We start from the raw sequence: 23,961 nt of genomic DNA on the forward strand, positions 1-23,961 counted from the left end.
AACTGAGTCTGGATCCAACCCAATGCCTTGCTAAGTTCAGACTAGGGCACTTATTCACATCGTGTGTCCTTTGGCCCCCCAAAAATGCTTTACACAAGACTTCTCCTGAAATGCTTCTGCATAAGAGAATCACTTTGGAACTGGATGCTTTCCTATCAACTGTTCCTAATATATATTGTCCTCTAAAGGTGCTGGTGCCAGAAATGTCTTATCCAGCACTGCTGGGATGTTTGTTGAAAGTTCCCTGAGAAGCACCTGTTTGATACTTTCAGTAGACTGGCTGCATAGAACACCTTGACCAGGGCTTATCTGGGTAACTGCACAGCCATCAACATAGGCATGCTGGGTGGTTGGGAGGCTGCAGTGGAGTCTGCAGAGCAGGTCTCTGCAAAGATCTGTTCAACCCTGGGTGGTATGCAAGAGAGGGCCCTTCTGATGCAAGAACTTTTGCTTCATGAGTCTCACACTCCACGCTCCTGCAGGAACGGCAAGTACCTGGAAACTGCTGATCTCAGAAAAGTATTTGAAATGCAGCGCCGGTGGAGTGTGTCCTTTTTTGTTGTGGTTATGGCATTTAGGAAGCCCTGCGGTGCCAGGATTTCTATTTTTATCCTTCAAACCCTTCCCCTTCACGGTGTGAAGGAGATCTGTGGCTGGAAGAGAATTGCTTGGTAAATGCTAGCCGAGCATAATTTCCCCCTCCTGGGGTCTTGCCCACACCTGCTTTGCCCCCAAGCAGAACGCCTCCGGTGGCCTCTTGCTTGGCCTTTCCAACCATTGTCCGTGGATCCCTTGCCTCCATGCAGCTGCATCCCTGCTTCAGCTAAAAAAAATATTGTTCTTAAGGGCAGCCTTAGCCGCCAGCAGACAAAATTTTTTGCTGGCCTGTGGCGGGTGGTGCCACATGCTGCATTCACCCTGGCCTGGCTTGGCCTGTGGCAGGCACTTGCAGTTGCTTGAAAACCTACATTTGCAATCATCTGCCTGGAGTAGGCTCCAGTGTAGCAAGAGAAAGGGGCAAGGAGAGGCAGGAGCTGACAGTGTTACACTCCGTGTGTGTGTGTTTGTGTAGTTGTAGGTGTTGGCATCAAGGGAGGAGCGGGAGAGTGTTGGATTGCATGCAGGACCTGCCAGCTAGTCTCCGGCTTTCCCGTTGAAACCCGAGACTCCATCTTGGAGTGTGTGACCAGCTGGCTCCTGGAGGCATCAGCAATGACTCATCTTCTTACAGTGGACTTTTATGAGCATTCTTACTAGATTTTTAAAAAAAAATTCGTTCAGTATATGTGATTCCCTCCTGCTCCATTTTATCCTCAAACCAGCCCTGCGGGGTCAGCCAAGCTAAAAGAATGTCACCTAGTGAGCTAAGTGGGGATCTGAACCTGGGTCCCCCTGGACCTAGTGCAGCTGTCTAACCACTCTGCCACATTGGCCGTGCTCAGGAATAGCAAATGTTTGAAACCCTCCCAGCTCATGGATACCAGCGAGCACTTCCTGAAGCAAGGTCGTGTCCCCATTTGGCTCTGCAGCACCCGCAGGCAACTGAATCAGGCAGTGTCATTCTGAGTTCAGGATATATTTGTAAACAGGCCTTTCTTCATGTAGGCAGATATAAGTAACACACAGTACAGTCACTAAACTTTGATTGGCATGTAAGTAACATGTAAAGATCTCCAGCCTCCCTAAGTCCATCTAGAAATATAGAACTATAGAGCTGGAAGGGACCCCCTAGGAAATTCGGTGCCAGAGGCCCTCCACTCCTCCAGTGACCCCTGCTCTGTGCCCAGAGGAAGACGAGAACCTTCAGGCTCCCCGGGCCAGTCTGGCCTGGAGGGAAATTCCTTCCTGACCCCAAAGGTGCAATCAGCATGACCTTGGGCACAAGAGCCAAGCCCTGGCTCATCCCTTCCTGCCTTCCCTCTCTAGGTCAGTGGTGTCAGCCTTAACCCAGCAGTCCTTCAGCATCAGGCAGAGAAAAGCATTATCCAGCACCTGCCGCCTGGCATTCTTTACCTGGAGGTTCCCAGAGATCTTTGCAAGTCAAGCAAGGTGAGGTACCCATCCTGCAAGATGCCATTGTGCACAACTTACCTCTTGGCGGTCCAGGCAGTATGATGTGTGTGTGTGTATCATACTGGCTGAAAATTCTGCTCCTCACCTGGCTTCCATAAATGGAGGGGTTTGCTTCAAAGAGATAATGGTTTGATGGTTTGCTTCAGAGAAGTAATAAGCCAACCTGAGCTACCTGCCTTTTCTGTCTAGGCTACTGATTCCCAGCTGTCCCTTCCTTGTTTCTGTGGAACAAAGGATGGAATAAAAATGTTCTAAATGTACAACACATGCACACTAGGGCAGGCTTTCTCAACCAGGGTTTTGTGAAACCCGGGGATTTCTTGATGGCCCAGAAAGGGTTTCCTGAATAGGTAGGGATTAGTTATTTTAATGTATTTTTAAAATTTGTTAAACATTTATTGGGTGACATGACCGTACATGGTCATGTTGACCTGCCTCCTTTCCCAAAATGGCCAATGATAGATCTGGAGGGAATAGGAACAGGATGGGCCCCAGGTAGACCACAGCTCTGCTTCCCAACCATATTCTGCATGATCGCACCACTTCTGGGGTTTCTCAAAGCCTGAAGAATGTTTCAGGGTTAAAAAGTTGAGAACGGCCGCTCTGTCTGTCTGTCTCATCTATCATCTACCTACCTACCTATTTTCTCCCAAGCACAAAGAAGCACTCACTTCATCCTTCACTCATCAGAAATGGCAAACTGGAAGATTTTGGCTTGGTCACGGGGATTTCTTACTACTGGGCCTATATAGGATCGCTGCACCCAAAACACCTCCGAATCTCTCGATGTGGGCTGCATGAGACTCTCTGCTCTTTGATGAGAATCTCAGAAATCGTATTTTACCTTTTAATCTTAAAATAGATAGGATGGGAGAGGAGATGTGTGTCATTCTGTTCCTGATTGCGTTTCCATATGCAAGTCTATTTTGTCTCATTGTGATCCTTTCATATTTACTCATTTCAAGAATGATCAGATGGATCCTTAAATCTTAAAAAGTACACATGGGTGCTCTTTGGCCGGGGTACAAAGTTTGCACTTGACACCTGGAATAAATGACCATGTGACACTCCTTCAGTCAGAGGCTGAATAAAGGTTACACATTGAAAAGAATGGCCATCACACTGCAGGCTTGTGATTAAGTGACTGGGGCATTGCTTTGGAACTGGCAAAGAGACCCTTCGTTTCCACGTGTCTGTTTTAAAAGGAATGCTTCCCTTACAGGGGAGGGGGGTGTTTCACCCATCACACTGGACTAAACCATCCCAGTGGCCAGTTCTGTGCTGATCCTCATCTAGTTGCCAGTGGCTGTGGCTTGAGTTTCCAGATAGCAACCCGGAAATTGTATAATCCAATTGACATTCTCACAATGAAGCAAGGAAGAAGAGTTTGTTTTTATACTCCTCTTTTCTCTGCCTAAAGGAGTCTCAAAGCAGCTTACCCTCACCTTCCTTTCCTCTCTTCACAACAGACGTCCTGTGCAGTAGGTGGGGCTGAAAGAGTTCTGAGAGAACTGCTCTGGGAGAACGGCTCTAACAGGACTGTGACTAGCCCAAGGTCACCCAGCTGACTACATGTGGAGGCGGAGTGGGGAATCAAACCTGGCTCTCCAAATTAGAGACCACCAAGGTCAGCAGCCTCAGCTTCTTCCTCACATAGAATCATAGAATCATAGAGTTGGAAGGGACAACACAGGCCATCTAGTCCAACCCCCTGCTCAATACAGGATCAGCCCTAAGAATCCTAAAGCATCCAAGAAAAGTGTGTATCCAACCTTTGCTTGAAGACTGCCAGTGAGGGGGAGCTCACCACCTCCTTAAGCAGCCTATTCCACTGCTGAACTACTCTGACTGTGAAAATTGTTTTCCTGATATCTAGCCTATATCATTGTACTTGTAGTTTAAACCCATTACTGTGTGTCCTCTCCTCTGCAGCCAATGGAAACAGCATCCTGCCCTCCTCCAAGTGACAACCTTTCAAATACTTAAAGAGGGCTATCATGTCCCCTCTCAACTTCCTTTTCTCCAGGCTGAACATGGCACAAGTCCCTCAACCTATCTTCATAGGGCTTGGTCCCTTGGCCCCAGATCATCTTTGTCGCCCTCCTCTGTACTCTTTCAATTTTATCCACGTCCTTCTTGAAGTGAGGCCTACAGAACTGCACACAGTACTCCAGGTGTGGTCTGACCAGTGCCGTATACAATGGGACTATGACATCTTGTAATTTTGATGTGATGCCCCTGTCAATACAGCCCAAAATGGCATTTGCCTTTTTTACCGCTGCATCACACTGCCTGCTCATGTTTAGCTTACAATCCACAAGTACCCCAAGGTCCCGTTCACACACAGTGTTACCTAGAAGCGTATCCCCCATCCAGTAGGCATGCTTTTCATTTTTCTGACCCAGATGCAGAACTTTACACTTTATCTTTATTAAATTGCATCTTGTTCTCATTTGCCCATTTTCCCATTGTGTTCAGATCTCGTTGAACTCTGTCTCTATCTTTCGGAGTATTTGCCAGTCCTCCCAATTTGGTGTCACCCGCAAACTTGATGAGTAGTCCCTCCACCCCCTCATCTAGATCATTAATAAATATGTTAAAAAGTACCGGACCGAGCACTGAGGCCTGAGGTACCCCGCTACTCACCTCCCTCCAGTCTGATGAAACACCATGGACAACAATGTCCCTGCCCCCCTCTATGCTCTCCTCTACCCGGTGCCACAATCCATGCCCTTCATCTGGAGGCTTGCTTTATTGCAATCCCATGGGGGGGGGCGAGTCATGGCTTCTTCTTTTGCTTCAGCAGGGGTTTGAGCCTTCATCTCTTGAGTTTCAATCTGACAACCCTAAATAAGACTCTTCTGAAGAGCTCATTCTGCCTTTGAAGAGATGCTTCAGTGGCAGAACTCCCATCCTGTGTCTTCATGCATAGGTTTTTTTGGGGGGAGGGGGCTCTGTTCTCTCTTGAATGGCAAGGTGGGTATTCAACCCTTCTTGTAATGTCACACTTTCTTATCTGTCTGCAGTCTTCAGGGGAAACTTGCAGGAGGAAGTTGGATCTTGGTTGTGGGCATGCAAAGTGGGGTGGGGAGGTGGCCTTTCCCTGAGTTCCCTGCAATCCTTGAGCCTTGAGTTGTTTTCCAGAGCATGTTCAGAAGGCATGTGGCTAAAAGGTTACACTCCTGAGAATCGGAGAAGGTAAGGCTTGGCCTAGTTTATTGCTCTGTCCTGCCTCAGTCACATTTTGCCTCCCTGCTGCTAGCCTTGAGTCCCAGTTCACTCGGTTTATGACAGCGCTCTCTTAGCCTTCCTCCACATGGCTTGTTCTCTCTCTCTCTCTCTCTCTCTCTCTCTCTCTCTCGGCTCAGTAGAGCAGCAAAGTACTGCAAACTGCAAAACAAACTACAGAAGAGTAACCCGTAAACTCACAGTCTTAATGAGAGTAACATATTTTTATGATTGGGAAATGGTGCTGTGCTGCAAGTTTAAATAGAGCTCAGATCCTTCTCTGAGACAGGGTCATGAAAGCTGTGCACAGATATAGCACTGCAGTCTACTTCAGTGGGGGCATCTATCAACTCATCAGGCTGGATAAAGTGCCTGTCAGTTTTATTATTTGCTGACTTACTCATGGTTCTATTGGCTGACTCACCTATGATCCCATGAGCTTTCACTGTCTCACTTGCCCTTCTACTGCCATTTCATGCAATTGCCTCTTTGAGCTTGATAGTCGAGATCTACATCCCAAGCCATACTCTCTATCTGCCCACCGGCTGAGATGAGGTGGGTGGCAACTAGAGACAGGCATTTTCAGTGATGGTCCTTTGCTTTGGAATGTCCTCCCCATCAAGGTTTGCCTTCCTGTCTTTTAGGCATCAGGCTGAAGAATTTCTTTTTACCCAGGCCTTTAGCTAAGGGTTTTAGTATCTTTCTTAACTGTTTTAGTGTCTGCTTCTAGCCTGAGGGTTGTTTATAGTGTTTGGAGTGGACAGGTTGACTTCTCATGTTTTTTTTTAAAAGTGTGTGTGTTTTAGTGGTTTGGGTTTATTTTTGTATTGATAATGTGTGTTGTTTTTTTCCAAGGGTATTGTGTTTATTGTAAGCTGCCTCGAGCAAGTCTTTGGAGAGCCAGCTAATATGTTTCATTTCATAAGTAAACAAGCAAACGGTGAACAGCCAAAAGTGCAGAGTCCAGGAATCACAACAACAGATTCGCAAAGATTTTTGGAATTGACCGATTGGCCTCAGTTTTAGCAAGCGATTTTGTTTTCAATGCCAACCATAATAAAAATATCCAAGGGCACATCCCCGCTCTGATGTGGAGTGTCCTTGGAAGTGCTTCTGCAGCGGGGCCAGTGTGCAGGGTCAGCATCCCCGGTCGGATGCCCAAACTTCAAACCCCTGGAAGGGGCTGCTGACACCCAGCACAGCCGGCTGCGGCTTCACACTGCCTTCGCCATTCTCATGTTTGTCCGCCTACCTGCTCAGCAGGCAAGAAGCAGTGATGAGAAGCAACAGCAGCTGCAGGTCACTCACCTGCGCGCTCCCTCCCTCCCTCCCTTTCTATCGCTCTCTGTTTGCAGGGGTGGGCAGCAGCTGGCTGTCTCCTTCCGTGCAGCCTCAGGACGCTCCTGGCTCATTCGCCCACCAGCCTTCCAGCTGAGTGAGTGATCGCCAAGGCAGTGGTGCGGCACAAAGGGGCCTCACCAAAGATGGTGTGCCCAGCTGTACCTTTCTCCAAGTGTCGCCTATCCCTTCTGTGCAGCCGGTGCCTTCTCATAGGGAGGAGGGGGGACCAGCCACATTTTGAGAGCCCAGATGATATGGTCATCGGCAGAGGACTGGCAAGTGGAAGCTCCCGGGCCAATGTCCTTCGGTTCCTAGATTGTGACCGCTATGGCTGGAGACAGGTAATAGTTGTAGGATACAGATTGTTTCCCAGGGTGTGGTGCTGCCATCTTTTGCTTCATCAGCATTTTCAGGGGAACAGGTTTGGAGGCACTAGAAGAAACATGCAGAAGTGCTTAAGTAGGGTTGCCAGCCTCCAGGTGGGGCCTGGAGATCTCCTGGAATTGCAACTGAGACCAGTTCCCCTGGAGAAAATGGCAGCTTTGGGAGGGGTGGACTATTTGGCATCACATCCTGGTTTAGGCTGTTCCCTGAACCCTATCCTGCTCAGGCTCCACCCCCAAATCTCCAAGAATTTGTCAGCCTGGATCTGGCAACCCTGGTGTTGACATTACAAGAAATGTGGTAATTGTTGCACTCTTCTCCCACTCCTTTCAGTGATCTAGAATCTTTTTAACTTCTCCATCTTCAGTGAATGAATGAAAAATCATTTTGCCCTATTGTGTCAATCTACTGATAAAGCAGCTTTCATCAAAATAAACACCAACTATAGCTAATTAAATAACACCAACTGCACTCAGATGGCATGACGAACTCTAATGAACTAGAGTCTTCCAGTTTGGGTTGAACCCAAATTTAGAACCTTGGTTTGTGGGGGAAAACATATTCCAATTTGCTAGGATGCTTGCTTTGAGGCATCTTAGTGGACTGGAACTTGGTGAAACTGGTGGTATTTAGTTCTCCAGTATAATGCAGGTGCCACTCCTGAGTAGGCCCTGTGATGCATAACCATCCACCATGTCTCAAGGGGTGGGGGGAACTTGAAGCAGGGCTTCCAAATATTATGTGAGTAACCGTTCAAGTCACTCTAAAGGGGGGCCATAGTAGTCTGTTGTACCAAAAACAAACAAGAGTTTGATGGCAACCTATAGCTGAATATATTTTCAATTTAGCATGAATTGTCATGAACTGGAGTCCTAATCCATTACATTTTATGCACCAATAAAAAGGTCTTAAGTCTTTGAGGTGCTGCATGACTCTTATTTGTTTAAAAATCTAGCTTCAAGTTGGGCTAACTGACAAAAACAAGGCCACACCATCATGAATGGAACAAAATTGGTCCACAGGCTTTCTCTGTTCAGTTTTTGCACATATAGGAGTTGCATAAACCCAATTCTTAAACAAATGTTCCTTAGCACATCATTGTTCATACTTTAAAGAACTGGTGTTTTTCATCTGTTCTTGTACTGGCAGAAGTTGTGTACTTGCCTGTTCAGGAGAGTCTGTGAAAATCTGGAATTAGAGGTTGTCATTCTGTACATATGAAAGGTGTGGAGGAGGAAGGAAACATCTGGTATAATTAATTACATATTGAATTTAGAATTTGATCTTATGGGGGTGCAAAGGGCTGTTCCTCTGTATGGGAAAGATTGGTAAAGCCAAAAATACACAATGGGTTTGGAAGCCTGCTTGTGAGCATTAATTATCTGCAATTTATTGTTATCAGGGAGCCTTCAGCATTCCATCATAAAAAGCTAGATAGGCCCATTCTCCCTTGGCCCACTACTGAATAGTTCTGGACAATTCAAGACGAGTTTCTTCCTTTATCATCATATAGATACACCCAAAATGCATTGAATAGAATCTGAAAAATACTAGGCTTTTGCAGTTATTTAAATACATACATAGTGTTATTGTGTACCCATTGTACATCCCAAGGACGGGGAAATAATTCATTAATCTACTAAAAGTATGGTTAGTTCCAAGTCAGAATGCATAAACTGTGTTATCGGCCATTGAAGGTGAGTTGTTTAAAAAGCCAAACTAACAATTGAAGAAGATAAGTGAATTGATGCCTCAAATCAGAGTTTCTAGTTGGTGTTTTAAATCAAGATTTCATTTATACTCATGGTCACAGGTCTTTTAGTACTGGGGCTGCTTCAGATACAGTAGAACGTTATAAAGCCCTGCTATTTTTAAATGGCAGCATGGATTTCCTTCAAAATGTATATTTTAGAAGGAGGTGGTTCCTGATTTCTCTGAAAGTTTGCTGGAAATCCATTAATGCAGTTTGTCCAAGACAAATTTTCTTAAGGTAGGACGATAGAAGATAGGTTTTTATTGGGTGACTATTGGCATGAGCCCTGTGGGTCATCAAATACATCTGGTGAGGAGGACTTTGGTATGCTGTCACTAAGTCATTAAATCTAATTCCCATTGTTGGTGTTTTGTTCTTCCACTGGAGAGACTTGTGATTCTCCATTGCAGAAGAGAAGAAGTGTTGGTGTTCCTATCATGCTTGTCTCTGCCTTAAGGGTCTCAAAGCAGCTTACAATCACATTCCCTTCCTCTCCTCACAACAAGCACCTTGTGAGGTAAGTGGGGCTGAGAGAGCTCTGGGAGAACTGTGGCTGGCCCACGGTTACCCAACAGGCTTCATGTGGAGGAGTGGGGAATCATACCCAGCTCTCCCAGTTCGAGGCTTAATTAGTACACTACACTGGATCTCAGCTGAAAAATATGATACAAAGAGATTTTCCCCTCCCCAGATATGATTACTCAGAAGTAAGTTCCACTATGGGTCTTACTTCCAAGTTAGAATGGATACAATCGCAAACTAGAAATCTGATATGAGGATATTCATCTGTGTCCATTCCTCCTTGTTCTAAAGACAAGATTTGTGATGGTTTGGGTTGTTGTTTTTCTTGATTATAGGTTGTTTGGTTGCTCAAATTACAGCCCCGATTGTCTTTATGATGAGGAATAAAATAGAATACAAAAGGAGCAGGTGCAGTTGCTACTGAGAATGCTCGAGCTCTGCCAGAGAATTATGAAAAAGAGATGGGAGGAGGGCATAGGAGGATGACAGCAACAGAAAGACTCCAGCCAGCCCAAACACACATGGGCGACAGAGTGCGCACAGACACAGGGTGATGGATTTTGACTGTGGGGACATTACAAGGTACAGCTGGCTAGTTGTTACTTTGCTGGAAGTAGGGGTCCCAGTAGTCCTGGGGAAGGATGCCCTCACCCTTTCATCGAGGCTTAATTGGGAGTTATTTAATGACCAGGGTATTTGCCTCCATGCTATCAAAAGATTCAACTGCCCATTAAGTCTCTATTAAAGAGGCAGGACATGCTTCTCCAGGCCTGTTGGCAACCCTGGCTGGAAACAACAACTGCCATAACTGCAAGAGGGTCAAATGAAGTGGACTTATACCAGACCACCAAAAAGAGAGTTTGTCTGCAGGGCTGACAAACCCAAGAGTTACAGGCAGCCAGGGGGTAACTCTGCAGGGCATGGGTTAAGCTACATATAATAAGGAAGATTAGTTATGCCTCTCTTAGGCTGTGTCTGTACCAATACTCATAGTGGGTGCTATGTCCATGCAAGCATCCCTTGTATGTAATAAGCTGATTGGGAGGTAGGCAAGCAGCCTCACACACAAACATGCCTGCATATTTATTATTTTGTCAGATGATAGGCTTTTCCTGCACATGATCCCTCCTGAAGACAATTCACAAGTCCAATCAAATCATCAAATCACCATAAATACCTAAATCCCCCAAATCCTAGCAAACCATTAAAATAATCAAAACAGACCAAAGTTAAGAACCACCGCGGTCACCATAACCATCAACGACCCCAACAACAAAACAGTAATGTGGAAGATGTAAAATGCAGGTGTAAAATGCGACCTTTTCCTTCAAAGTCTTCCAGGATAAATACGTTTTCGGTGGTTCCTAGAAAGTCTATCACAAGGGAGCTAGGAGAAGGTTCTGGAGAAGAGCTCATGCACATGGCCTACAAGCCACTTGTGGTTTTCCACGTATCTTTTCTGATAAAAACCAGCCACCGATTGTATGACAAAAAACGACTGCTGCTAAGTACAGTCACAATTGATTGCAACTGTTGACTTCCCTATTGTCTCTGAGCTACGTGAGGCCCTTAACTCCTCCTTATTGTTGCTTAAAACTACGTAGGAATCCGTCTTTTGATGGCCAATTCCAGAGGAGGAGCCATGCTGGCCCACAGCAGCGAATAACATCAAAGGCCTCGTGGCACCTAAAAGACTTAATGCATTTATTGTGGCGTGAGCTTTCATGGGCCAGAGCCCGCTGTGTCAGATGCACGCTTTCATGAAGCTTTCAGGTTCCGGAAAAATTAAAATGCTTATGTGGCTTTGAGATTGGAATCAAACAGGGAGCAGGCTCTTTGGTAGCTTTTAGATACAAGTGGAGAGACTGCTCTAGTGTTTAAAAGCGACGTGAGGGTTTAGCCAGGCTCGAGATTCTGACACAGAAACGACACGTGAGAATTAAAGTGCGCACAGGCAGAGCGCACCACTTGAAGAGACAGTTGATTGCCGAGACTTGGTGGGGGATGCAGCCAGCCGGAAGGGGCAAATGCACACCCAGGCCCACGCACACAAACAGAGGGACACAACTGGCAGCTGGCTGGAACTATGCAGAGTGTTTTTTCAGAGCTGGAACATGCTGTCGATCAGATTATTCTCCTGAAAACCTTTTCTTCTACAGCAAAGGCATCTCCAATTAAGTAGGACAGCACACTTAAAAAAAAAAAGGAAATTATTTCACATCTCCAGCTGCTTGAGCTCCTGCAAGTGGAATCGGCAGGGATTAAAACTGGGGACCTCCCGCATGCGCTCTGTCGCTGAGCCTCAGCAGCCCTTTCTGTGATGCAGGATGGTGCTTTAGCCAAACCTGAGAGGTGCTTGAAAAACTCTGGCCACCTCCTCTTTAGCCAGGGAGCAGTTTGTTTCTTGGAAAGATCAGCAGAAGGCAATGAGGGATTTTGCTTTTGGAGTCTCCACCAATGGCATGGAAAATGCTGGGCCCCAACCTTCCTGAGATGAATTAAATCAGTGGAATATTTTAACGGATAACAATGGGTAGCAATTATTTTCTCACTTCTTTACAATTCCTTCCAGCTTGTTTGCTTCCCCCCCTCAAACCCCCACGTACCCCTCCTACTCACAGCCTTATTTGCTCTGCCTTTTTCCCTCGTTGTCTGTGCTTCCCTTCCTTATATCCCCCTCCCAAAAACCGTTTCTTTCTGCTCTCCCCTTTTGCTTCTCTTGCAAAAACTTATAAAGCTGTTATCCTCTTCACAGGAGAAAGAGCACCCTTCACCATATAATGTCTGCTACCCTTTCCGGTATGGCAAGAGCCTCTCTTCCCTGCAGCTGCCTACCCCCTCCCCCCCCCTCGGGTACCTGATACAGTGGTGCTTTCCCTTTACCAATCAGTGTGCTCTTAGAATTCATTTCCACACTGGTATTTTTTGCTTGGATAGCCATTGAGGCTGCTGCAAAAACCTAGAATAACAACCTCTGAATTTTCATTGCGTGCATTTTTTCATCACATTGATATCTACCGTTCCCCTCCCTCACCAAGAGCTCAGAGCAAGATGGTTAATGCTCCCCCCTCCCAATAGCACAATCGCATAGCTGGAAGATCGGGCATGAGATTAGACTGGTCTTTTAGTGGTCAAGAGGTTGGGGGCATAGGAGCCATATAATCCCTTGCTCTTTCCTTGACTTCAAAAAGCAGAATAATTATATGTATAAGTAAAGCACATGCTTGATTTGGGTATTAAATGCGTCACTAAACTGAAGAGTTCCTGTTGCAACCACATACAGCATCCGATTGTGATGTGGTTACTTGCTCCAGGCCACCCTGTAAGCTTCATGGCCATGTGGGGACTTGAACTTCATCCTCTTTAGCTTGGTAGGAGAGCCAGCTTGGTGTAGTGGTTAGGAGTGTGGACTTCTACTCTGGCGTGCTAGGTTTGATTCCCCACTCCCCCACATGCAGCCAGCTGGGTGACCTTGGGCTAGTCACCCTTGCTCAGCCTCGCCTTCTTGTTACATAGACAAAATGCAGGAAGGGAAGAGGATCTTAGGTAGGGGACAGCAGGGTACAATCCATACATTAGATAGATACTCATGTGCTAAATATCACGCTATGGACTCTGCCCTTAAGCACAAAACAGTTTCAAGATCTTGTGAAAGGTAAAGCTGAATGCTCTGCCATATATGCGTTATGCAAATTAAGCAAACTTATACAAGGACGCTTAATTTTCATAGATGCATTCTCCTATTAGTCATGAGAAAGAGCGAGGAGCAATAAGGCACTGAAACCTCACCCTTTGATGGCTAACCCCCTTCCCTGTTTAGTCCTTGCGTTTAATCATCTCCCTCATCAGTAAGGGCTAGAAACTTGCTTGTTCAAACTGACACTTCTCTGGATGCTAACTTCCCTGCCCAAATGCCCAATTCTGTTCCTTTGCCATACTCTTGCAGAATCGCACAGAACACCCAGCCACAGCTCTGTTAGACCCTCGTCCACGTGAAGCGCTTTTTGCCCCCTTGCATGATTAGTTATTTCAGCTGTCGATGGATTTGCTTCAAAATTGGGCGGCATCATGCCGTGGGATGGGGTGGAGGTGATGGAGCAGGGCTTGTAAATAACGTGAATGGCAGGAGAACAATTGCGAATAGTAAATCTCCTGCCTGCCAGAGCTGAGGCAATTGTTCTCTCTCAAGACACTGTTTGTTTGCAGATAGAAAGGGAGCTTGTGGCTTTCCATTCTGGAAACAGAGTGAGGATTCAGCGGGAAGGAATGGGCGGGATTATTAGCTGTTTTTAAACAGAGCCATCATGTAGCCTGTATGCCAGGAGAACAAAGCAAAGCTTGGTACTGAAACCGTTCCACCCCCCTCCCCCCCCACGCCTGCCAGTGGAAATTTGCCGAGCTCTTGCTGAAGTAGACGAGCAAAAGACATGGCCCTCTTTGTAGAGATGAAGGAGAGAGTTTACAAGGGAGGTAATGACATGACGATGAGATGGAGGAGAGGAAGTGAAAAGAAGAGGGGGAGAGAGGCATGGATGGCAGTTCTGAGGAGTCAAGGAAGGGCGGATGGTGAAGAGAGAGACATGCAGAACCCCTCCTGCCACGGGGAAAGGGAGGGGAAGGGTGTGTGCAGCCGTATCCCTAGAAGAAGAAGGGAATGATGAGGACAGAGGTGAAGAAATGTGGTCTCTGATGAAATGGCAAAAGTTCCATGCAGACAAAATGCAGAGTGAAGTAGGAAAGGCTGTAAGCTCCACCGGGTGCTGTGCTGTACATCTGTGTTTGTTTCTCAAGTGCCGTACACAAAGTTGGCCATTCTGACAGCAGTGGGTTAAGTCCAGTGAGCAGAGCGCTGGTTGTAGACCGGGGTTTTCCTGATGCAAACTTTGGTGCTCTCTAAAAAGCTGGTGCTGAGGGCTGGCCCAGGGTGGGGGGGGGGGTGGGCTTGGGAATCAATGAGGCATGGGAAATCACAGGGGAATGGAGGAAGGGGTGGTGCAAATTGACGTCTGCATCCAAACTGATATTAATATGCATAGGGTTAGCATCTTCTTAGGTCTTCAATGGTGGATGGTAGTGGAAGGAGAAGGAGAAGGAGAAGGAGAAGGAGAAGGAGAAGGAGAAGGAGAAGGAGAAGGAGAAGGAGAAGGAGAAGGAGAAGGAGGAGTTGGTTCTTATATGCCGCTTTTCCCTACCCGAAGGAGGCTCAAAGCAGCTTACAGTTGCCTTCCCATTCCTCTCCCCACAACAAACACTCTATGGGGTGGATGAGGCTGAGAGAGCCCTGATATCACTGCTCGGTCAGAACAGCTTTATCAGTGCCGTGGCGAGCCCAAAGTCACCCAGCTGGCTGCATGTGGAGGAGTGCAGAATTCAACCTGGCATGCCAGATTAGAAGTCCGCACTCCTAACCACTACACCAAACAGGCTCTCAGAGCCTCTGCTTCACGTGCAGAATGCTCCTGTTCAATCCCCAACTTCTTCAGTTAAAAAGACCAAGGAGTAGGTGGTGTGAAAGACCTTTAGAGAGATCCTAGACAGCCACTGCTGTTCTGAGTAACCAACAATACTGTCCTTGATAGACCAAGGTCCTGATTCAATATAAGGCAGCTCCATGAGAGTGTCCCACTACCCCCTTTGCTAAGGTAATGTGAAGGGACATTAAGTTTTCTCTCTGCATGATGTAGGGCCTGGCTCACCCATGTGCTCAGGTTGCAAGAAAGCCTTTCCAAATATTCTAGATCGATACTTTACATTGAAAAAAATTTTTTTTGTACCATTGAGACCCATGGTAAGTATCCTTGCCATCTCCCCCAGGGCAGCTAAAAGATAATTAAGGTATACGCAATGGCCAGAAATAACTTGAAATGTATAGGGAGAGATTGTGCGTCCAAAGAGCTGTGCTCTCTCCATGATGCTTTCCTTGGCATGCAGAGTTTGCATGATCTTTTGTGGCCACAGAACAGGGGTGGCCAAACTGTGGCTTTCCAGATGTCCATGGACTACTTCCCATGATCCCCTGCCATCATGTACTGGCAGGGGCTCATGGGAATCATAGTCTATAGACAACTGGATTGCCATGGTTTGGCCACCCCTGCCATAGAACAAAGAAGTATGCATGCACACAAGCTCACGCCTTGAATAAAACTGTGTTGGTCTTAACGGTGCCACTGGATTCAAACTTTGTTCTGCTGATTCAGACCAACATGGCTACCCAGCAGAATCTATTTTGTAGCCATAGTTGCACAGGAGGGTTTTTGGGAAGAGGAAAGGATTCTTCTGAGTCCTAAGCTGCTGGTTCAAGTGGGATGGCTGAAGTCTTGTGGCATTTTCAAGGCTAATAGACCACAACACTTTATTTATTTCTCTGTTGTTTTGTCGCAAAACGTCTCATATATGGAGCAGTGGAATAGAAAATGCTCCCTTGTTTCAACCTGATTTCTGGGGAAAGGCTAACAGATATATTGAAGCTTGAAATGAAACTTCTATCAGCAGAATATCTATATCTATCTATATATAAATACAGTGGGGCAGGAGGGAAGCTGTTAAAAGTCAGGTTAAAAGGACCTGACGTATGAGAGGTATGGTTCGTAACATTTTTATAAGAAATGCATAAACATAAAATTTAAGCAAAGTGGCCATCCACAACGGTTGTAATTGCTCGTTATTAATTAACTTTGCTATGTTAAGCAGTGTAGCACCAGTAGCTCTCAGTAAAGAAGCCAAGCTGTTGAAATCATGTTGATCACCCGAAATGGGGCAGATAAAAACAGTATGCAAGATTACATTCCTCAATAATTACAAGTTTTCAAAATTTTTAAGGCCTTTAATTGCAGGCATTCAGAACAAGCTGCGATGGAAGATGCATTCATATTCTGGGAAACTTAAAAAGCAACTTGTGTGTGCATCTAGAAGCGTGCGTCTGTGTCGTTAACAAAATGCCAGTCCCAAATATCCTGCTGCCCATGTGAATGTCCACATGAGCTCGTCTGGATTGTGGGCTGTATCCACATGGTGATGACTCCCCATTCTGTATTGACTGGCAACACAAATGCAGCGGCATTGGCACCTTCCCATCCAGCACACTTGGATTGTGTTCGTTCAGAGAGATCATAATAAGCCAGGTTTGGCAGGGAGCCTGCAAGGAAGGGGGAAACCTGGGCAGTGGGTGGTGAGAGAATGATGCCATACAGTTGCTGCCGAAAACCACATTCCAGATTGAAAGCCAAGAAGGAACAAATTGCACGTGAAAGCAGCCATGCCCATTTAAAAAAAATGTAGACTAGTATGCATGGTATTAATTTTCCATTGCACGGTCTGGTGACTTTCTTGCAGGATAGCTTGGTGCAGAGAATTCAGCCCGTGACCTGACTTTTCATGGATATGCAAACATTGACTCTTAAGTTACTCTCATCATCCTTTGAGCAGCAGACTGTGGCTAGTACCCTTCAGTGGACCTGATCTTCATAGATCTGTCTGTAGATTTGCAGCTGTATAGAATACTGCTGCCTTTGTGTGTATATTAATTGCTGTTGCTTGGTCAAATAGGTTGAGCAGGTTTTTGCAAAAATCTGACCAGAGGTGATGATGGAACAAAAGAAATGAGTGTGTACACCACAGGCAACAACACATCTATGAAGAAGAAGAAGAAGAGGAAGAGGAAGAAGAAGAAGAAGAAGAGTTGGTTCTTATATGCTGCTTTTCTCTACCTGAAGGAGGCTCAAAGCGGCTTACAATCACCTTCCCTTTCGTCTCCCCACAACAGACACCCTGTGAGATGGGTGAGGCTGAGAGAGCCCTGATATCACAGAACAGTACTGTAGCGAGCCCAAGGTCGCCAAGCTGGCTGCATGTGGGGGAGCCCTAATATTACTGAAGAAGAAGAGTTGGTTCTTATATGTTGCTTTTCTCTACCCAAAGGAGTCTCAAAGTGGCTTACGGTCACCTTCCCTTTCCTCTCCCCACCCTGTGAAGTCGGTCAGAACAGCTTTATCAGTGCTGTGGCGAGCCCAAGGTCACCCAGCTGGCTGCATGTGGGGGAGTGCAGAATTGAATGCGGCGTGCCAGATTAGAAATCCACACTCCTAACCACTACACCAAACTGACTCTATCATAGCGCCTTCCACCCTCTGGAAAAACTATAATCTGTCTCCAGCCTCAGAGGAGAAAATCATTCCTTCTGCTGTCCATGCTATCACTGGAAGGGAAATCTCCACAAACCAGGAGCCTCATAAATCTGTGCGATGAAGCCTGAGTTTTGGCCTAACCATTGCTATGAAATTCTGACTGGCGTCTTTCGGCTGCTTGGCGAGAACTGTCAACTCCTGGCTGTGTGTCGATTTTTCACAATATTTCCTGTACAGATGTTGCCAGCCTCTCTGCCTCCAGATACTTTTGCTAATACACAGGGCTGTATTAATATACTTCATAATAGGCCAAACTGAATGAGTGATAATAATAATTGATTATGTGCTCAGAGCAGAGCCTCTGAAAACCCTTGCTTCATTATGTGCTCACAGAAGGGCAGTCGTGATCCATCAGTACAAAAGAAGAAGCTGGGCATTATGCATCGTGGATGCACAGGCATAACAATGGGGCAGGATCTAGAACAGGGGTAGTCAAACTGCGGCCCTCCAGATGTCCATGGACTACAATTCCCAGGAGCCCCTGCCAGCATCCGCTGGCAGGGGCTCCTGGGAATTGTAGTCCATGGACATCTGGAGGGCCGCAGTTTGACTACCCCTGATCTAGAATATCTGGGTGAATCTGGAATTTCGACTACCAAACAGACCGACAGGAGAAATGCCTGTCCTGCAGGGAAAGGGGTCAGTGGGGTAGCATTTGCTTAGTGTGCAAATTGATGGCAGAATTTAAATATGCAGGAGGGTAAAGCGCCGGGCTGCTCAAAATATTGAAATAGTTTTATTAAGAAAAGAAACAACTTTGTATAGAAAGGAAAGAGAGACCCAGCAGTTTTAACTAACTGTTCTGCTCTGTTCATTCTGCCTGTTCTGTTCTAGGAGAAGAAAAGTTGGTTTTTATGCCCCAGTTTTCACTGCCCAAAGGAGTCTCAAAGGGCTTACAATTGCCTTTCCTTCCTCTCTCCATAAGCCTGTGAGGTAGAGCTCTGACAGAACTGCTTGGTCAGAACAGCACTATCAGGGCTGTGACAAGCTGGCTGCATGTGGAGGAACAGGGAATCAAACCCAGCTCGCCAGGTTACAAGCCACCAGCCTTAATTGCTACATCATGCTGGCTCCCTAGAGGTAATCCGGGAGGAAGTGTGTTCAAAGGAGCAGGAAGCCCCCAATAAGCCAATCAGGACACAGAGGGGATTATTTGAAAAACATCAGGAAGTTCCTAATGTAACTATGCTAAATACATATCTCCACTGTGGGATATTCTTTATATTCTGTTCAATCATGTACACTGCAGATCTTGAATATTCCAACACAAGTGGTCCCAGGTTCAGTCTACAGTTTCACTAATTGAAAAGATCAGAGGACAGGTGATGTGACAGATCTTGGTCTGAGACCCTGGAGAGCCATTGCTGGTCAGAGTAGACCTTGATGGACCAAGTGACTGACCCTGTATGAGACTGCTTCATGTGTAATTCATGTGTAAGAAGAGCCTCTTGTGGCGCAGAGTGGTAAGGCAGCAGATATGCAGTCTGAAGCTCTGCCCATGAGGCTGGGAGTTCGATCCCAGCAGCTGGCTCAAGGTTGACTCAGCCTTCCATCCTTCCGAGGTCGGTGAAATGAGTACCCAGCTTGCTTGCTGGGGGGTAAACGGTCATGACTGGGGAAGGCACTGGCAAACCACCCCGTATTGAGTCTGCCACGAAAACGCTGGAGGGCGTCACCCCAAGGATCAGACATGACTCGGTGCTTGCACAGGGGATACCTTTACCTTTACCTTTACCATGTGTAGTTGCTGAAAGGTGGACTTGTAGTGATGATGATGGGGGGGTGCATCTGCATCTGGATAGCTTCAAATAGTTTATTGGTATTCTGGACCAGCAGTGTCTGGCACTTCATAGAATATAGATTTCGTGCCAGATGTATCGATTTTGGCTTGATAGGATTTTTTATTTTTTACAAAGTCCCTTGTCGAAAGCTCCAATTGCTTCAAGGCGAATGGGTTCGAGGGCTCTTCAAATAAAAACTTTCCATTCCGGTTGCTGCAGGATCTGCACCAGAGGCAGAGCTGCCTTTATGCCAGGACAGCAGCAGCAGCAGCAGCAGCTAAACCCCAACAGTTGGTGGAGGAGGTACTCCGTCTTGCACTTCCTGGTTGGGGATTTTTTTTTGCTCCCTGGGATGAGAAGGATGGAAATGACAAGCGGCTGTCGGGTAAAGGGACAGGTCCTCTTATGGGTGAGCAACTACCATACAAAAAGGAAAAAGAAATCCATAGATGTTATTCACGCACCAGGAAGTAAGCTGTGGTTTTCTTTGGCGTTGAGATGGCTGGGGTTGGTGCTATTTAACTAATTGACTAAAGATCCAGAGTGAACGTTATCTAGTTGCATTAGCAGGTGACATAAACAATGACCGTCAGGATGGTCAAATCCCAGGCAGACTGTGAGGAGCTCCAAAAGGGTCCTTTTCAGGAGTCAGGATAGATAAATGCAAAGTGATGCTTGTTGGGGCAATAAATCTGTACTTTATGGGTATGCCAATGGGTCTAAATTGGCTGCAGCCATACAGGAAGGAAATCTAGCGTGGAGAAGTGCTGTGTTTGGATAAGGGAATCCTAGAGCGAAGAGGGGAAGAGTTGAAGTCACTGGATTCTCTGCATTCTTTGTATTCAAGACAGCAACCGTGGGCTCGTTCATGCAGGTACTTCCACCATACTTGGGAAGTTCTTCTGTTCTCCCCCCTCCCCCCAAGGTTCTAATGCTCCTTGTTCAGTTATGGTGCAGTTTTCATCCTTATCTACTTCCCCGGTTATTACAAAAATTAAAATTAAAAGATTAAAATACTGTTCTGAGCACCACAGAAAGGTTCATATGATGGATGCATAACTTTCACCCAGGCTTTTAACTAAGGTGCTTGCCAAAATCTCTTTTAGAAGAAGAGTGGGTTTTTACACCCCACTTTTCACTGCCTGAAGGAGTCTCATAGGCTTATTATGCATGGCTGTTGAAACGGCGGCATGAAGAACGTGGAGGAGGAAGAAGCGAAGCAAACTGCTTACGCATGGGACGGAATGCAACGGCGGTAAAACCCAGAGTACGCGGCTACTGTGGAGCCGCTTCTGGTTGCACCCTGGTCCCAGGAAGCTCCACTTTCTTCCGCATCTCGCTAACAAGGCTTTTTCGGTGGCATATGTTGACTCTGCGCCTGGTTGCCGCCTGCAGCGTGCATAATTGGTGATTTTAGCCACCGCCATTCCACCCCGAATTTGGACCTTCCACTCCATGCATAATGGGCCAAAGTGGCTTACAATCGCCTGAAGGAGTCTCAAAGTGGCTTACTATCACCTTCCCTTCCTCTTCCCATAACAGTCACCCTGTGAGGTAGGTGGAGCAGAGGACCTGCTCTGTGAGAACAGCTCTAACAGGACTGTGACTAGACCTAGGTCACCCGGCTGGCTGCACGTGGAGGAGTGGGGAATCAAACCCAGATCTCAGGTTGCCTCTCTTAATCATTACACCAGGCTGTGTTATGGTCTGCTTCAATGCCTTTCTGTATCATTTTAGGCTGCCTGATGCATATGCTATGCTGTTTATAATACTCTGGCTTGAGATTTCATGGTTTGGCTTGTTTTTTTTTTAATGGTTTTGTTTCATTGTTTAAATTATAAGCTGCTGAGTGTCTCTATGGAGAGGCGGCATATACATTTTCAGAATAAATAAAAGGAAAATGACAAATTGAAGGATGACAGCCTGTAGCCGAAGGAACCAGAGCAAGCTAGAGAAAGGTGCTCCATAAGGAAGGCAGTCGAGATGTGTGTGTGTGTGTGTGTGAGAGAGAGAGAGTGAGCTGGCAACAGAGATAAAGATTTTATTGGTCCAATGATGGTATTAGCTAATGCAGTTTTTAGAAAAATATAATCTTGGGGATCCGAGCGACAGTTGACAAGTTAGATCTGGGACTCTGACTTGCGAGTTGTGTTGTGCTTTAGTTCTCCGTTAATGGAGTTGCTTTGTAGTTATTTTTACAGCATCATTGTCACCTTGATACAAGGAATGTGGCATCACAACACTGGTTCAGGAAAACCTTTGCATAAGAAATAGGCGATGGGTTTTTTGCTGTCAACTATTTGAAGGAGGCCAGCAGGACGTTTGAGTGGGAGGGCAATTATTGTTGGGGTAGATAGAAGAGAAGCCTCGGATGGGAGGAAAAAACAAATGCTCAAATGTTTGGAGTGAGGTTCTGTCTAGTCATGATGACCGTGATGATTTGCTAAGCACTTTTAATTCCAAGGAGCACCATGCAGTAAAATAACAAAGTCCCCGACAGAACGGCTTTCCATCTAGTAGAAACAACACGGCGGGAAGAGGAAAATAAGCCAATTCAGGTACATTGAAGTTATGTAATGACCAGATGGGAAGGCAACTGCTGGAATAGTTAGCATATTTTAAAATGTGGATTAGTTAGAGAAGTAATGAAATGTGGGTCTTCAGTCCTGGATCTCCAATCCCAGCCACATGGTGTGACTTTTGGGGGCAGCAGGAATCCCACCCTGATTTTGTGCTTAAAGTGTGGTGGCTTTCGTTGGCTCTAGTTTTCTACATGCCTAATGTGTGAATAGTTTTGTTTTGTTTTACTCCTGTGCTCTGTGATGTTATTCATAGGACTGGGATCCCAGTGACTAATCTGTGACTGAGAGCAGGACTGAGAGCAATTGGGTCTACTTATTAGAGGTCCCCAGAGCTTCAGGTTTTCCTTTCTATCTGCCAGAGATTCAGAGCTGAAAAGCAATCAGCGGAGTTTGCAGCTCTTCATTGTTAATGTCAAAGCCCCAATCTAGTGTTTTCATTCTTCCTGGGTCTCATCTTCTCTTGGGTTGCACAGTGGATAACACTCGGGTCAGCGAAGAGCTGGATATGAAACCCCGCCCTCTCTGCCTCTAAATCTTCTCTAATAATTCCTAACAGAGAGCCCTGCTCAAGTAAGCATTCACTGATGGTAAAGTCAAAGAAGTTAAGAGGAGCCCTTGAGATGAGATTCCATGCCTGCATTCCCAAAAAGCTAAGAAGGCCTTATTTTCTCGTCTTGTGGATGGCAATTAGCAGTTCCCTGGATATGCAAGGAAGGGCCACAAGAGACAAACACGGACACATTTCTCATTGCTACGGTTGGTAGTTAAGTGCAGCGACAATCAGGCCTTCCAGATGGAAGGGTTATTCATGGTCTTCCTGTCCCAAACTCCCTTGGACATCCCCCTCCTCCCAGTAATTTACACCTTGCCAATTCAGTAGCAATATGCTCATTTCATAGAATCATATACCACTTCTGTAGGTGGGGGAAAATCGTGTGATGTCTCCTACCCTCAATTGCGTTATAGGAAATTCAGCCATTTCTCCCATACACACACACACATTCACACAGACACAGACACACACAGACACACACACTGCCGCATGTCTTGCCTTTCCCCCTCCTCACTGGTGGTGAAAAGGACACCAGCAAGAGTAATACGCTCTTTTAGTCATGGCTCCTATGCCTGTCAAACAATGGAGGCAACCAATTAGAGGTTTGTGATATCCTTTCAAGTAAAGGAAAGATCTGGACTCTCTTGTCCCCGTGGCATCTATCCCATTTCTGCTGCAAAGCAGGTTTAGGGAAGATTGCCAGATAGTTGGCAGAAAGCTGGAAGGGGCATGAGTGCACCACTGTGCTGTGTGCAAAGGGGAGGGGCCCCCACTTTACATTAGCACCCAAGCCAGACCAAAACATGGGGATCCAAGGCAGTTATATGTATTCTGATCCAGTCTGGGAGCAAAGTGTGCAAAGCCAGCTTGGTGTAGTGGTTAGGAGTGTGGACTTCTAATCTGGTGAGCCAGGTTTAATTCCACACTCCCCTACATGCAGCCACCTTGGGCTTGCCAGAGCACTGATAAAACTGTTGTGACCAAGCAGTTCTCTCAGCCTTACCTACCTCACAAGGTGACTGTAAGCCGCTTTGAGACTCCTTCGGGTTGAGAAAAGCGGCATATAAGAACCAGCTCTCCTTCTCCTTCTCCTCCTCCTCCTCCTCCTCCTCCTCCTCCTCCTCCTCCTTCTCCTTCTCCTTCTCCTTCTCCTTCTCCTTCTCCTTCTCCTTCTCCTTCTCCTTCTCCTTCAGCATAGTATGGAATGTGTTTTTCCCCAAAGGTCAAGCCAAACTTGAACTGTTTCTTTTTTTAAATACCAGAACTATCAGTATTGGACCAATACTGATACTATTGGTTCAACTCACTGGTACTATTGGTTCGACTCACTGATCTCTGTGAAGGCACTGGAGGCAAACGTAAAGTTCTATTAGGCAGTGTGAGGAGTTTGTAATAAACCACCTTGAATTGCAAGGTTATTTGCATGCTGTGGGTTTTGCTGCCCAGGAGAGGCTTGGAGTTCATTTAACCCGGCTACCCTTTTTACTTTGGGATCTTGACCACTTCAGTGTCTCTCTTCCCATCTGCAGGGCATTTCTGTCTTTGCCTTTGGCTCTGCTTG

General features: G+C 46.2%; 1 protein-coding gene across 6 annotated transcripts in view; it reads left to right on the forward strand.

Moving 5' to 3' along the window:
* ELFN2 (extracellular leucine rich repeat and fibronectin type III domain containing 2) overlaps positions 1-23,961 on the forward strand; it is a 164,216-nt gene that overhangs the window by 62,299 nt on the left and 77,956 nt on the right. Inside the window, exon 3 of one of the 6 annotated variants that reach the window (XM_077339587.1) lies at positions 1,927-2,049. The exons of the other annotated variants lie outside the window; for them this stretch is intronic. The gene's annotated coding sequence lies outside the window, so the exon portion shown is untranslated. The remainder of the gene's footprint in view (positions 1-1,926; positions 2,050-23,961) is intronic. 6 annotated transcript variants of the gene reach the window in all.

Source organism: Paroedura picta, chromosome 5 (assembly GCF_049243985.1).
Source record: "Paroedura picta isolate Pp20150507F chromosome 5, Ppicta_v3.0, whole genome shotgun sequence".
NCBI lineage: Eukaryota > Metazoa > Chordata > Lepidosauria > Squamata > Gekkonidae > Paroedura > Paroedura picta.